The following is a 13,253-nucleotide window of genomic DNA, read 5'->3' as shown; positions in this document are numbered from 1 at the left end:
TAGCTCTGTCCAAAAACCTGTAGGCCAAAAGCTAGTAAAGGTTTCTAATTGACAGCAATATTCATGGATTCATTTTGAGAAGTCAAGTGCTTACTGTAAAAGCAGGGAATGTAAATTAAAAGGACAAATCTGAGAATGGCCCACGAGGAATTATAAACACATTCACCTCAAGAAAAAAGAGCTGCATGGTTCACCTCAGCGTGCTCCAAACTCCAACACAGGGGGAGTTTGTGTTATCCTGGGATACTCTGTTATCTGGCTGTTTTAGAGACACACATTCTGCACTCAGCACAGGAGTAACTGTGAGGCAGAGAAGAACCAGGTGCATTATCTGTTTTTATCGGAGCGGTGTCTAGCATGCTGACTCTTACTATCTAACTGTGTCCTTGTGCTCCCCTGACTGCTTGTATCCATCTGTTACCCTAGTTTGTATTTAGCTTGTCAGCGCTTTGGGCAGGGCTGTCTTTTTGTTCTGTGTTTGTACTGGGCTGTGAAGGTATAAAGGCCGCCCTTCCTCTAGCTCAGAGGCCTGCGGCTGGCTAGCTGATTAACACTGCCCACTGCACCTGGGGAAACACCTGCAGCTTAACTGGCTGATCCTAATCAACAGTGGAGAGGAGGAGCTGTAATACCTACCAGAGGCTGGAGCCGTGGCTGGGAGGAACAGCTCCCAGAGACAAAATTGGACAGAAGGCAGATTGTGGGAAGTCCTATTACCACAAAGCTCTGAGGTAAAAACCAGGAACTTTGGGTTGATGAACTTAATGGGGGGCAAGGGATAGACTTGAGAAAGTTTTGATCTTGTTTGTTGAGGAGACTTGAAATAACAGAAATTAACCAGAACAACTAACCCTGCTGGAAACTACCTTGCTTGGGCTCTGAGAAGGTGCTAGGCAGCATTACCCCAGGGAAGCTGCTGGCTCAGCAAGAACAAGCCTGGGCCCAGTCTGGAGACGGTGCTATGGGACAGCCCTGATCTCTGAGGAGCCCATACCCCAAAGGGGCCTGGTCCATGATGAGGGTCCTAGACACCATGGTAACACCCACAACAACTATATTACTACCCCATCTCTGTGAAAACTGCCCTCTAGCTTAATGTCCCTGTCAAAAATCTATGAGCCTGATTCTGATTTACATTCAGGCCATTTGACTCAGCTCTGGCAGTGCAAAGGGGCCTTAAAGGTGGAGTAAACTCTATTTCTACCCAGCCTGGGTAGATCTTTGCAGGCCTTTCTCCACCTCTGGTTAGTTGGTGGCTGTGATTAAGCCAGCAGGCTGCCCTGCCACCTAGTTGAACTATGAACTTCTCTGTACCTTGGTTATCCTACCACAACCAAGGGCTAACAACAATAATGCTCTGTCTTGTATATTGCTTTATCCTCGGTGACTCTCTCAGCACTTTACAGAGGTAGGTGTAACCCACACACCTCCTGAGGGTGGGGTTCTGTCCTATCTAGTGGCACCGAGACCACTTAGAGAGAGAGGTAAAAATTAGTCTGCTCTGCAGCCGCAGCTAACGGCCAGGTGGCTTTTATCTCGTGCTCTAGAGGCTCCTGCACTAAGCTCCAGAGGTCCCAGGTTTGATCCTGCCCACCGACGACCGGGGTCTGTCAGTGTTACATAAGCATTATCAGTGTGATTTTTTTTTTACAGTTGAACTAACTAAGCAGAAAGCCCTGAAGCCACGTCTGGGGATGAATCTGCCACCTCACCCAGCTTGGTTCTGTCGCCCTCGCTGTCACCAACTGCTGCGGGGCCCTTCTGCAGCCTGCCTGTGCTCTCTTCCCCATGTGGGATGGGGGTGGAACTGGGAGTGGTGGTGTGAGTTTTCACTCAGTAAGGGTTCTGAAGGGCAGTGTGAGGGCGGGATAGACCCCTCACTGATGAGGACGGTGCCAGAGAGCCCCGTGTCCGGCTCTGGCCCTGTCTGCGGGGCTGGCCCTGCGGCTCCAGCCCTGTCAATGATCTAGGGTAGGGAGGAGGCCTTTTAAAAGGAGGGAACTCCAGTCAGCAGTAGGGAAGAGATGGCCCAGAGCAAGAAACTGCTGGAGCAAGTCCTGAGGCTAGAGGGGGACTCCCATCCAGGAGATCTCCTCTCTGACCCTGCGGGGAGTGCAGCAAACTCCCAGGGCAAGCTTGACAGAGTAAGCCAAACTCAGCAGCCCAGAAAACCACTGTGCAGACACCCCCTGAAGTAAGAAGGTACAGCTGTCCTTCTTCCCCTTTGAGGGGCTCCAGGAAGAAGTGTGCTGGGTCTGACAAAGTGGGAAATTTTGGTGGTAATTTTGACCCCAAGTGTGCCTCAGTTTCTCCTATATTTTGCGGGGGGGCGGGGGGGGGAGGGAGTGTGTTTGCTCCCTGGGCAGGTTGAGAGACATAGGTATGAATGTTGCCCAGGAGGCAGTGAGGTAGCCTTACCTACCCTGGAGGAAGGGTGAGACCCTTGGAGGGCTGGCACACGGAAGAGGTTCCTTCTAGAGCCTGTTCCAAAGCTGGGGGCACAGCATTCATCCTGTGGATCCGTGGCACTGAGACATTTAACTTTTTCCTTTTGGTCTCCTAGCAGAAGAGACTTAAGAAGCCCGCAAAGGGCAGCGTCTCCTTGCAAGAAATCAGGAATTGGGAGCTGTGTGTATAACTGGGCATGGCCAGCGTCTCCCACCACCTGCGAGGAAAACCTGAGGGGACTCTGTCCTCTGAACGCATGGCTGTTATGACAGGCAGTCTTGGCCCAGTGCGTAGGGCCCTGCTCTAGGACAAGGTTTGGGTCTTGGCTGACCTAGTCCATGGTGTTGGGCAACTCAGTTCACTTCACCTCCCACCTTTTGTTTATGGAGCTGGTAAGTTTTTCAGGGCCCAGACTTGCATGCAGTTTCACCAAAATCAAAACTGTTCATCAGTGCTTCAATTCTGAGAGAGTCTTTGATGGGAGAAGGTCTAAATAACCCTGTTTGGCCTTCTCGTTTTATTTGATATCAAACATTTCATTTCAACTTTATCATTTTGGGTCATTGCATTCAGACTCTTAAATCCCAGTAAAATATGAATGTTAATGTTTATATAATATACATTGTGCAAGACCCAATGCACCCAAACGCAATGTCACTCAGTGTGGGGAATCTGGGAGGTCAGACTAGAGGGTCACAATGGTCCCTTTTGGCCTTGGACTCTCTGAATGTGGTCGTTATCTCTCCTGTACCTTTCCCTCATACAAAGCGAGGAGATGGGTTACTGAAGAACTGCACTTACGGCCTTTCACACAAGCACGTTGGCCTCCACCCCTTTAATTAAAAAGGATTTATACCCCAGGTCCTGCAACAGTCAAGGGATGAGGCAAAAAGGTCAACACCACTTTAACATGGAGACACTTCTTTCAACATCATCAGTTTGACGTAATGTATGGAAATCTGTATCCTGTAACCTTTTCCGCCAACATTTAATTTGAGTTACAAATATAGTTAAAAGAAATTAAATACAATCGGGCCCTAACTCAGAAAAACATTTATACCTGTGCTTACATTCCATCGCTTTCTATGAGATTTAACACACGCTTCGAATTAAGTGCTGTGCTTTGATGCTATTCCTAAAGAAGTCTTTCCTGAACTGTAAACCGCTGGTATCCTCCTGGAGCCCCGTCTACACCAGACATTGCTACCGCCCACGTCACTGAACCAGAGGGAGCAGCAGGATCTCTTGGCGAAAGAAGCCTAGACTGCTCTAGTGCTCAGAGGAGCATATTTGCTTGAACCCCTCTTTGAACGAGCACAACGCATTTGCTCTCAGCACAGCTTCTTGTGCCCATTTGCACACCCCACAGAGCTGAGCAGAATCTGGTTCATACAATGAAGGAACTAATGTTGGGTGGACAGAACTTGACTTAGCAATCCTAGGTGGGCCTGTGGGGAAAAATAAACCAGTGGCAAACTTTCAACCCTAGCCATTGGCTTGGCACTTGCAAAAATATCTGGCAGAGGGGAAATGAGATTAACGATTATGTACTTATCTGTTTTCAGGAAGTGCTAGGAGCCTTTGCCATGGAGCAGGACCAGGCTGTGCCCCGTGTAGTACAAACACACAACACACGGTCCCTGCCTCACGAGCTCACCGTCTAAACAAGGCGAGGGGTGGGAGAGGGAGCTAAGATAAGCCTGGTGTTTTCTGGCTGCCCAAATGGTGTAGTGAGGAGAGGAGTCCCTTTACAGGGGGCAAAGACAGCAGCGTTGGAAATGACCGGGAGCAGTAAAGGTCTGTGCTCTTCCCCCACAGAAGCAGGGGAGCTCTGCAGTGCAAAGCACATAGCTCCACAAACAAACAGAAGAAACTGTTTCCTCCCTTATCAAAAATCCTGCTGATTCGTCCGCTCCATAAAGTGTAACTAGCTTCCATAACGCCATGCATCATGTAACTGCTCAAAGCATTCAGCTACGACCGAGCTTACCGGGGCCTTGTCTCTCTTTTTGCTTGTTCCTTCTTGCCTCCAGTTTGGATCCTAATTGAAAAAGTAGTGCTGGAGCAGTCAGGGAGAAATCCACCCACAGCACTTCAGAGTTGTGGGTTTTTCCACTTTGTCTCGTGTCAGATTTTGCCTCTGAACTGCCGCCTCTGTTCTGCCCTGAATCCTAATGAAGTATAATCCGGAGCATCAGTCACAGCCGCGTTCTGCTACAGAACATCTCTGACTGCAGAAGGCAACGGTTCTTCAGTCTCTGTGAAGTCGTCTTAAAGGGGTGCTGTATCTGTTCTGTTCAGCCAGGCCGTCCAGCGGCTCAGAGGGGAAGAAGCACTTCTGCTCGTGAACAAATAGCTTCGTCTGTCTTCTCCGTTTCCTCTCTTGGCTCAGGCAGGCCCACAGATCCTGAGACTGGTGTTTGTAGGTGAAGAGAAACCGGGCTGGTTTGAGGTGCAGACTTAGCTCCTCCCACTGAACAGACTAATAATATTACAGCAGCACCTCGGAGCGCGGGCCAGGACCCATCGCGCTAGGTGGTGTGCAAACACAAGAAAAAGACAGTCCTTGCTTCTAAAGGGACTGTGCAATAACGTAATGTAATAACCCACAGCATACTGAACCCCCTGCAAAACAGAGGTAACTTGAAGGAGTAAAACAACCCTCAGATGCCCTCAAACAACGTACGTCAAATTGTGGTGATCCAAGAAAGAAAGCTTTCAAGTGGAAAAACCAAACGCTGCTTTCTTGGCTCAGGCTGATCCATGGATTGTGAGAGTAGGAATTTCATAGCAGCGCTCACGCAGGAGGGAGCTGGACTGCATCCTGGGGACTCATCTGTGCGAGGTTTGTTTTGCTGACATGCTACAGCATGCAGCACCCTGCAGCAGATGTTCGTATGTCAAACTGGCAGCAGCCACCGAACGTATGTATGAAGTGAAGGGGGTCACTTTACAGACTTCTTCCTTTGGACCACGAGCCTTTCGGGGTGAGGATGCTGTCACTGTTCTCATTCAATGGGCTTTAGATGCAAAAATCCTGTTTTTAATAATGCCACTGTTGCAAAACTCAGGTGACTAACCTAGATATCAGTGTGGGTGAGGCTGGGGTAACCTATACCGTGTGCTATTTAGTCAGTAGAGAGCACCTCCCCATCTTTCCCCTCCCCTTAGGGCAATATTCTCCTCTCCGGTCTGCACCAGGGATTTATCATCTGCAGGTTTCTTCTGGTTAAGTCTGGATTTGTCTGTGCTGAAAGGGTGCGCGGAGAATCCTCTTTCTCAATGCCTGGCTGGTGTGTCCTGCTCAGGTGATGAGGGTCATGCCAACCATCAGATGTGGGGTCAGGAGGGAATTTCCCCAGGCCAGATTGGCCAACACCTTGAAGATTTTGCATCTTCCTCTGCAGCAAGGGGCATGGATCATCTTCTAGGATAACCTGGGATTTCTCTCGCCTACTCCATTTCCCGCCATCACAGGGGGGATGGGGGACCCCGCAGTCTCACCTGCCACAGGCAGAGAACAGGAGAGTCTCCCAAGGACTTGAAATGCTCTAGTCTAGCCACAGTCTGTGGGTTGAATGCGGAGGTAGCTGGGTGACATCTAATGGTCTGTGAGAGGCAGGAGGTCAGACAAGACGGTCTTCTGATGTTTGAACCCTTTCATTGTGATGCAGAGCAAAATGGGTGCACTTTTCCTTTGCTGTTCTATTGAAGGACCGAGCTAACTGAAATGACGCTAGCCAATCTAGCAAATGAACTTTAACAGGAATGATAAGCCACGGTGTGATGCCAAGTGGGAGTTCCCCTGCGCTCCCAAGTCACAGCCGAATACTGCCCTTACGTTTCACTGGTGTGTTGTGATTGTGAAACTCCGCAAATCAAAACTCGAATTACAAAGCCATGAAAAGCCCCAACCCCGTGGGGCTCCCTTTTCTACTGTAATCGGCTATATCCGCGTTAAACGTTTGTAGCCAGAGAGTGGAGCAACGGGATGTCTGATGAGGCAAGTTGCCAGTTCTCTCTCACAAGGTGTTTCGTTCCATTCCATGGTGGTCAGGCTCTACAGACCAGGAGGGACCGGTCTGGTGGGAACCCGCATTTGCAGCGGCTCTTTAGCACGTCGGAGATCTGTGAGGAAGATCGTTTCTCTTGCATGCAGGAGCTGGGTTGAGGTGATGTATTGTGAGCAAAAAGGGAGTATTAAATAATGGAAATGAGAAATGACTGCAGGGTGAGAAGAGAGCAGTACAATGAGAAGAGCAAAGACCATGTGGGGCTGTCGGAAAACTGTTGAACTGTGCAAAACTAGTGACTTCTCTTCTGTCTTATGCCAGCATATGCTGTAGTGATGAGGACCTTAGAAATCCCTAGAGAATTAAAAAATAATTTTCTTGCTTCATAAAATACCTAAATCTGGCTTTTCTTGCAATCTTCCTCAATGTTTTCATAACTGAAACTCTCCTGATTTTCCCGTAAATGAAACAGTCATAGCTGGTTTCCCCCTGCTGGGATAACATTCACCTTTTATTAGCATTACTTGAGGAGTGTGCGGTATGAGGCAGAAGGAGTGGGTGGTATGAAGTGGGAAGGAGAAAGAAGAGGAAATAGACTCTAGTCTCCTTTCCTATGGCTATTGTTGTTCTTTCGACACTTGCCTTGAGTGCAGGGGACAGGGCTGGATGACCTCTTGAGCCAAGGTCCCTTCAAGTCCAACACTTCAATGATTCTATGACTTTTCCTACAAAGCCACATGCTGGAGGAGATTTAAGTGGTAGGTGCCATCTGCTGTAGATGCCACTCTGTAAAGTACCTATTAGTCCTGGAAGAATTGAAGGTCTTTTAAAGGAACTCTGTGTTCTTCAGTAGAACTCACCCTGCAGGGCAGCTGGAATTTCGAGGGCCCAGAATTGTAGTGCACAATGTACTCCAAAAAGTGAAGCCACAGACGGTCTTCTCTGGCCATTGAACTTCTCTAGCAAGTGAAACCAGAGACGGACACAACTGCTGGTGTCAACTAAGCCATACTTCAGATAAATTTTGTGCACGAAGACTAATTATAATGCCTTTATTAAACTGTTTGGAACATATTGAAACATGACAAGCTGCAGTGTTGAATGTTTTAGACAGTCACAATTACTCAGTACAACATCATGTAATTGTTAGAACAAGACACAGTAGCAGCTTTCGAGACGAGAGGTCACCCTTATTAAGCGATTGCCTCTATTAAGAGGCTGTCCCATGCCTTGTTCAGCTCCAACAGAAGATCACTTTCTCCATTAAGCAAATGATTATTTTTTTTGTCAGTCACACGGGCAATCAACGAAGGCAGGTTTGTGCAAAGCCTAGTGGTACGTATTGTCTGCAGGTTTCTTGCCATTGGGATGGTTGATACTTTGCTGTCTGAAGTGATATGAAGTGTTTCTGCTTGAGCAGCAGTTTTCGGTTATATGTAATTGCTATGTAGTTTGATATTTTTTTATATTTCTTTATTTTTCAAATCTGTATTCATCCAGGAAACAAAATCCCCAGAGTGAAGGACTCATGAGCGTGCTCAGAACAACTCTACAGAACGCCTTGACCATAAGACACACACTAGAATTCCTCTTCCTTTTTTGCTTTGCGCTTCTGTTTTGTGGGATCCAACTTCAAGGATTTACACCTGGTCCTGGTTCAAAGATTTCTGCTGAGATGGGTGAAAGATCTTTGAAATGCAACTTAGAAGAAGGAAATTTAGTACATTATTTTTATCATGGTAGCACCTGGAGACCATGGTGTCTTTGTGCTAAGCACTGCATGAATATATGACAAATCTGAGTGAAATTAACAATGCATCCAGTCGCGTTATTGTCAATATTAGACCAGGGCTCTGTTGTTCTAGGCACTCTGCAAACACATGGTGAGAGACAGTCTGAAGAGCTGACAATCTAAATAGACCAGAAGGGGAGAGGCTGTGAGGGGAAAAACAGCTTATCCCAAATCATACAGCGGGTCAATGGCAAAGCCAGGCTGGAACCCAGATCACCTGAGTCCCACTCACCAACGGTATGGATCTGCTGCACTGCATCATGTCGGCTGTAGGTCTGGAACAGAACTGTATTTGTGTTTCCAAGACAACATCCAATATGCTAAGGCAGACTTAACAATGAGACTTGCCAGGACGCAGAGGGTATGGGCCTGGTTCTGCAGCCCTGAAGTAGATTGTTGCTTTGGCAGCAGGAGCAGGCCCTATAAGAAAAGAGTAGACGCACATTGAGCCTCGTCACCCACTGAGACTTGCCACACAATTCCCCAAGTGACGCTGTGACGCTAACAGCCTTGAGAGCCCAAGACACTGGGTTCAGCGACGTCCCAGGTACTATTCAGCACTGCAAGCCTGGGGCCTGTCCAGTGAGACTTCTGTCTCAGAACATAGATAGAGGCATTTGTGTGGGATTTTCACACTGCCAGGTGGCTTAGGAGCATACTGCCTTTCAATGGGACTTGTGCTCCTAAGTCACTTAGATGCTTTTGAAACCCCCACTTTTTATTTCCAGCTGTCATTTATTCTGTGATTCTTCTCTTTATTTTCAGCCATAGGCTGAGTACCCTTTTGATTTAAGACCACTAGAATTGGTTGGGTAGGCCGTTAGCTAGAGAACACAGGGTTTACAGCTCTAGTGAGAGAGGGACTGATTGCTGGCCCTGAGGAAGGCTGAGTCAGGAGGTAAATGGTGGCCCGGGCCCTCGTTCAGAGGGGACGTGGGATGTAATTCATCCTCCCTAAGCAGTGCAAAGATGGAACTACGCCAGCTAGCGTGGGCTCCTCTTCACCAGAGACCTGGGTTCTGTCAGAGCACGACTTTGAGGAGGGCTGTTAACTGACAGAGTTAAGCATGTCTTAGCAGTCCGGGGCAGGTCATGTTCCGCATTATGGCTAAATCTTCACTGCAGAAAGAGGTGTGTGTTTCACAGTGAGTGAGCTCTCTGGACGTATGGTCCCAGGGGAGATGAGGCTCAGTGTAGCTAGTTATGTGTGGGGAAAATTAGCGCTGATCGTACACACCTGGGGCTGACCTCGACTGGCTATCCAGAGGTAAGAGCTACCTGTGCCGGGTCTCCACTAGGAACTTACATTGCGAGACCTTGAGTTAGCGATTGCAGTGTAAAACACCCCCATGGATCGCAGTGAGGACACTGGGTCAGCTAACCCAATGGCTCCAGCAGGGCTTACTCCTGTAACCCAGAATCTGAATGAGCTCTCCTCTGATGGTAAACTGGGGGAACAGACTTCAGGAGCAGACTCTGTTTGCATAGGCATGCCTGCTTTGCCTAGGTGATCAGCAGACAGACCCAGTCAGCAATAGAGGATCCACATACATATAGGTATCCATGAGACAGCTGTTTTTCATGATACAGCTTCCCAATACCAACCAGAATTCATAAGCTGTCCAGATATGTTCCCAGATTGTCACAGTTGGTCAACACCATTCTCAAGGTCATATTCTGAACATAACCTAACTTTCTAATGAGGACAAGCTAGAAGGGTGCAGTCTGAATAAGAACAGCCATACTGGGTCAGACCAAAGGTCCATCTAGTCCAGTATCCTGTCTTCCGACAGTGGCCAATGCCAGGTGCCCCAGAGGGAATGAACAGAACAGGTAATCATCTAGTGATCCATCCCCTGTCGCCCATTCCCAGCTTCTGGCAATCAGAGGCTAGGGACACCATCCCTGCCCATGCTGGCTAATAGCCATTGGAGGACCTGTCCTCCATGAACTTACCTATTATAGTCTTGGCCTTCACAGCATCTTCTGGCAGAGTTCCACGGTTGACTGTGCATTATGTGAAGAAATACTTCCTTTTGTTTGTTTTAAACCTGCTGCCTATTAATTTCATTTGATGACAGCCCCCTAGTTCTGTGTTATGAGAAGGAGTAAATAACACTTCCTTATTTACTTTCTCCACACCAGTCATGATTTTGTAGACCGCTATCATATCCCCCCTTTGTCGTCTCTTTTTCCAAGCTGAAAAGTCCCCGTCTTATTAATCTCTCTTCATACGGCAGCCATTCCATACCCCTAATAATTTTTGTTGCCCTTTTCTGAACCTTTTCCAATTCCAATATATCTTTTTTGAGATGGGGTGACCACATCTGCACGCAGTATTCAAGATCTGGGCGTACCATGGATTTATACAGAGGCAATATGATATTTTCTGTCTTATTACCTATCCCTTTCTTAATGATTTCCAACATTGTTTGCCTTTTTGACTGCCCCTGCACGTTGAATGGATGTTCGCAGAGAACTATCCACAGTGACTCCAAGATCTCTTTCTTGAGCAGTAACAGCTAATTTAGACCCCATCATTTTATATGTATAGTTGGGATTATGTTTTCCCATGTGCATTACTTTGCATTTATCAACGTTGTATTTCATCTGCCATTTTGTTGCCCAGTCACACAGATTTGAGAGATCCTTTTGTGGCTCTTCACAGTCTGCTTTGCACTTAACTGTCTTGAGTGGTTTTGTATCATCTGCAGGTTTGCCATCTTACTGTTTACCCCTTTTCCAGATTGTTTATGAATACGTTGAATAGGACTGGTCCCAGTACAGACCCCTGGGGGCCACCACTATTTACCTCTCTCCGTTCTGAAAACTGACTATTCCTACGCTTTGCTTCCTATGTTTTAACCAGTTAAGAGGGGCACCAGGTCCGCTTCTGCCAAGCGACACCCACTTTGGACCAAAGCTGACTGCAGATACAGCTGGAAAGGAAAGGCATTTCTTCAACGTTCTCACCTCTTTCTCCCCACCCCCATTCCCATCCAGAGAATTCAGCTGTCCCTTCTTTATAGGTCGCTATTGAAATGAGACAAGACAGTAAATGCTTCCTTCCCCCACATGGAAATCCGACTACAGGAATGCACCGTTACCACAGGCATGTTCTGCTGCCACCTAAAATACTGTATCCCTCCTCTGACACAGCGAGCAGTTCCCTCGGTCTGCCTTGGACAAACACTTCACGGACTGGACCACACACAGTGCCTTTTTTTTTTTTTTTAAATTGCACTGTGTCCAAAGCTAGGACATCAAGTGTAAATAATGGGTTCCTTACGCTATTTGTAGCGTGGGCCATAAATCATCTATCTTAGGTTTGGTTTATTAATTAAAGTCTAAAATAACAGCACAAGCAGAATGGTGATACATACCAATCTGGGGTAACAGGCCTGCCTGCTCACACTGGCTAGAGGTCGGCTCTGATGCTAAGGGTTTATATAGACTCCTTCTCCCTTGTTTGTCCTATATTACGCTTTTTGCGGCTAGTCCATTCACCAGTACACGTCTACCTTGCGGTCCGTTGTCTAGACAGTTACATTTTCATTATGCCCTACTACAGTCCAAATTTCCAGTGTACAAAAGGTCACAACTGTTCTGACCTACTTTATCATGGGTTTAAAACAAGTCTTGAATCAATCCTTATTACGTATCGTATTCCATTACGTTTGCCTTTTTGTTGTTTTTATCCACTTATTCCTTCCTTGTGGCTTCCATTATAACTTTAAGCAGGTTGTAAAAATAGGTCCTGTAAAGGTCATGCTTTTAAAGATATTTCCATTTAACACGCAGTTTAGCTTTTATTTGATAGCAATTCAATGTTGTCTCCTTTAGCATTACTTTTTGCACAGCTTTCTAGGAATTCTTTGGCATAGCCATAATAGATGCTATGGGTCTAGGCCTTTATACGCCAGCACAAGGAAAGAAACCTCCTCTGTGATTCAAGGAAATCTGTCAAGCAAACATTTTTGCATCTAAGGGAGAATGAAACTAACACAGAAGCTTATCACCCCAGTTCTTTAAACCACAGTTGTCAGCACTTCAAGCTGCTCCCTATATTCGGAGCACAGCTGCCATCTGAGTTCAGGACTTTGTCTCTCTCATGATAAGAGATGACAACTGCATTCACGTGACACTGCATTTTGCCCACTGTGCTGTTCTGGATGTTTCCAGATACCATACCTGCTCCTTGCCTGGGCAAGTCCAGCAAAAGTAGGGCGACCAGACCGCAAGTGTGAAAAATCGGGACAAGTGGGGGGGTAAATGGAGCCTATATAAGAGAGAGACCCAGAAATCGGGACTGTCCCTATAAAATCGGGACATCTGGTCACCCCTAAGCAAGAGCAGTGAGAAGATATACAGCAAGGCCAAACCATAGGGAAAAGGAACGTCCCCGCCTTGTCCCAGTACTGCTGCTGTGTGAGCTAGTAAGGGGGACAATGTTGGCAGCAGTGTTCTTTCGCTGACAAGCCAAGATGAGCTCCTTTACTCTGTGCCTGGATGGCACATGGAGAAGGGTAATCTGTACTGTCTCAGGAATACATTGCGTCTGGTCTCCTTTGAGTCTCAGTTAGAGCAAAGCCATTGTTTTCAATTCTTCTAAATCTATTCTCATTTATAACCTCCCCAGCATCCTTTCCAGCTACAGCACCTGGAAAGGGCAAACATTGCAGAACATTTTCCACATATACTTGTTCCAGTCTTAAAGTGATTTTTGGTCCATGTGACCTTCTTGCATTTTTCCTTCCTGCACATTTTGGATGACGATATTTTAATCTTGAATGTTGGCTGAAAAGCAAACTTCTGACATGAAGACTCCCCAGATGCAACATGGAAGTGCTCGCTGTGGCTTTGATCCTGCGAACACTTATGCACAAGTGTGTCAGCAGGATCAGGGCCTAGGGAAATTACACTCATCCAATCAGAGAACAGAAGCACCACCATGTGATTTATGTGGCTAATCACAACTAATCAACACAACTTTATTATCA

At 47.0% G+C, this 13,253-nt stretch overlaps 1 long non-coding RNA gene across 1 annotated transcript; it reads left to right on the top strand.

The window, feature by feature from the left end:
- Window positions 1-337: 337 nt before the first annotated feature.
- On the top strand, window positions 338-9,733 carry LOC122465277. Its single transcript, XR_006290009.1, has 2 exons — window positions 338-731; window positions 7,962-9,733. It is a non-coding gene; the product is annotated as an uncharacterized LOC122465277 (long non-coding RNA).
- The last annotated feature ends 3,520 nt before the right edge of the window (window positions 9,734-13,253 follow it).

This window comes from Chelonia mydas, chromosome 3, assembly GCF_015237465.2.
Source record: "Chelonia mydas isolate rCheMyd1 chromosome 3, rCheMyd1.pri.v2, whole genome shotgun sequence".
Taxonomy (NCBI): domain Eukaryota; kingdom Metazoa; phylum Chordata; order Testudines; family Cheloniidae; genus Chelonia; species Chelonia mydas.
Note: the sequence above shows the minus strand (reverse complement) of the source record. Positions and strands in the feature narration are given on the sequence as shown.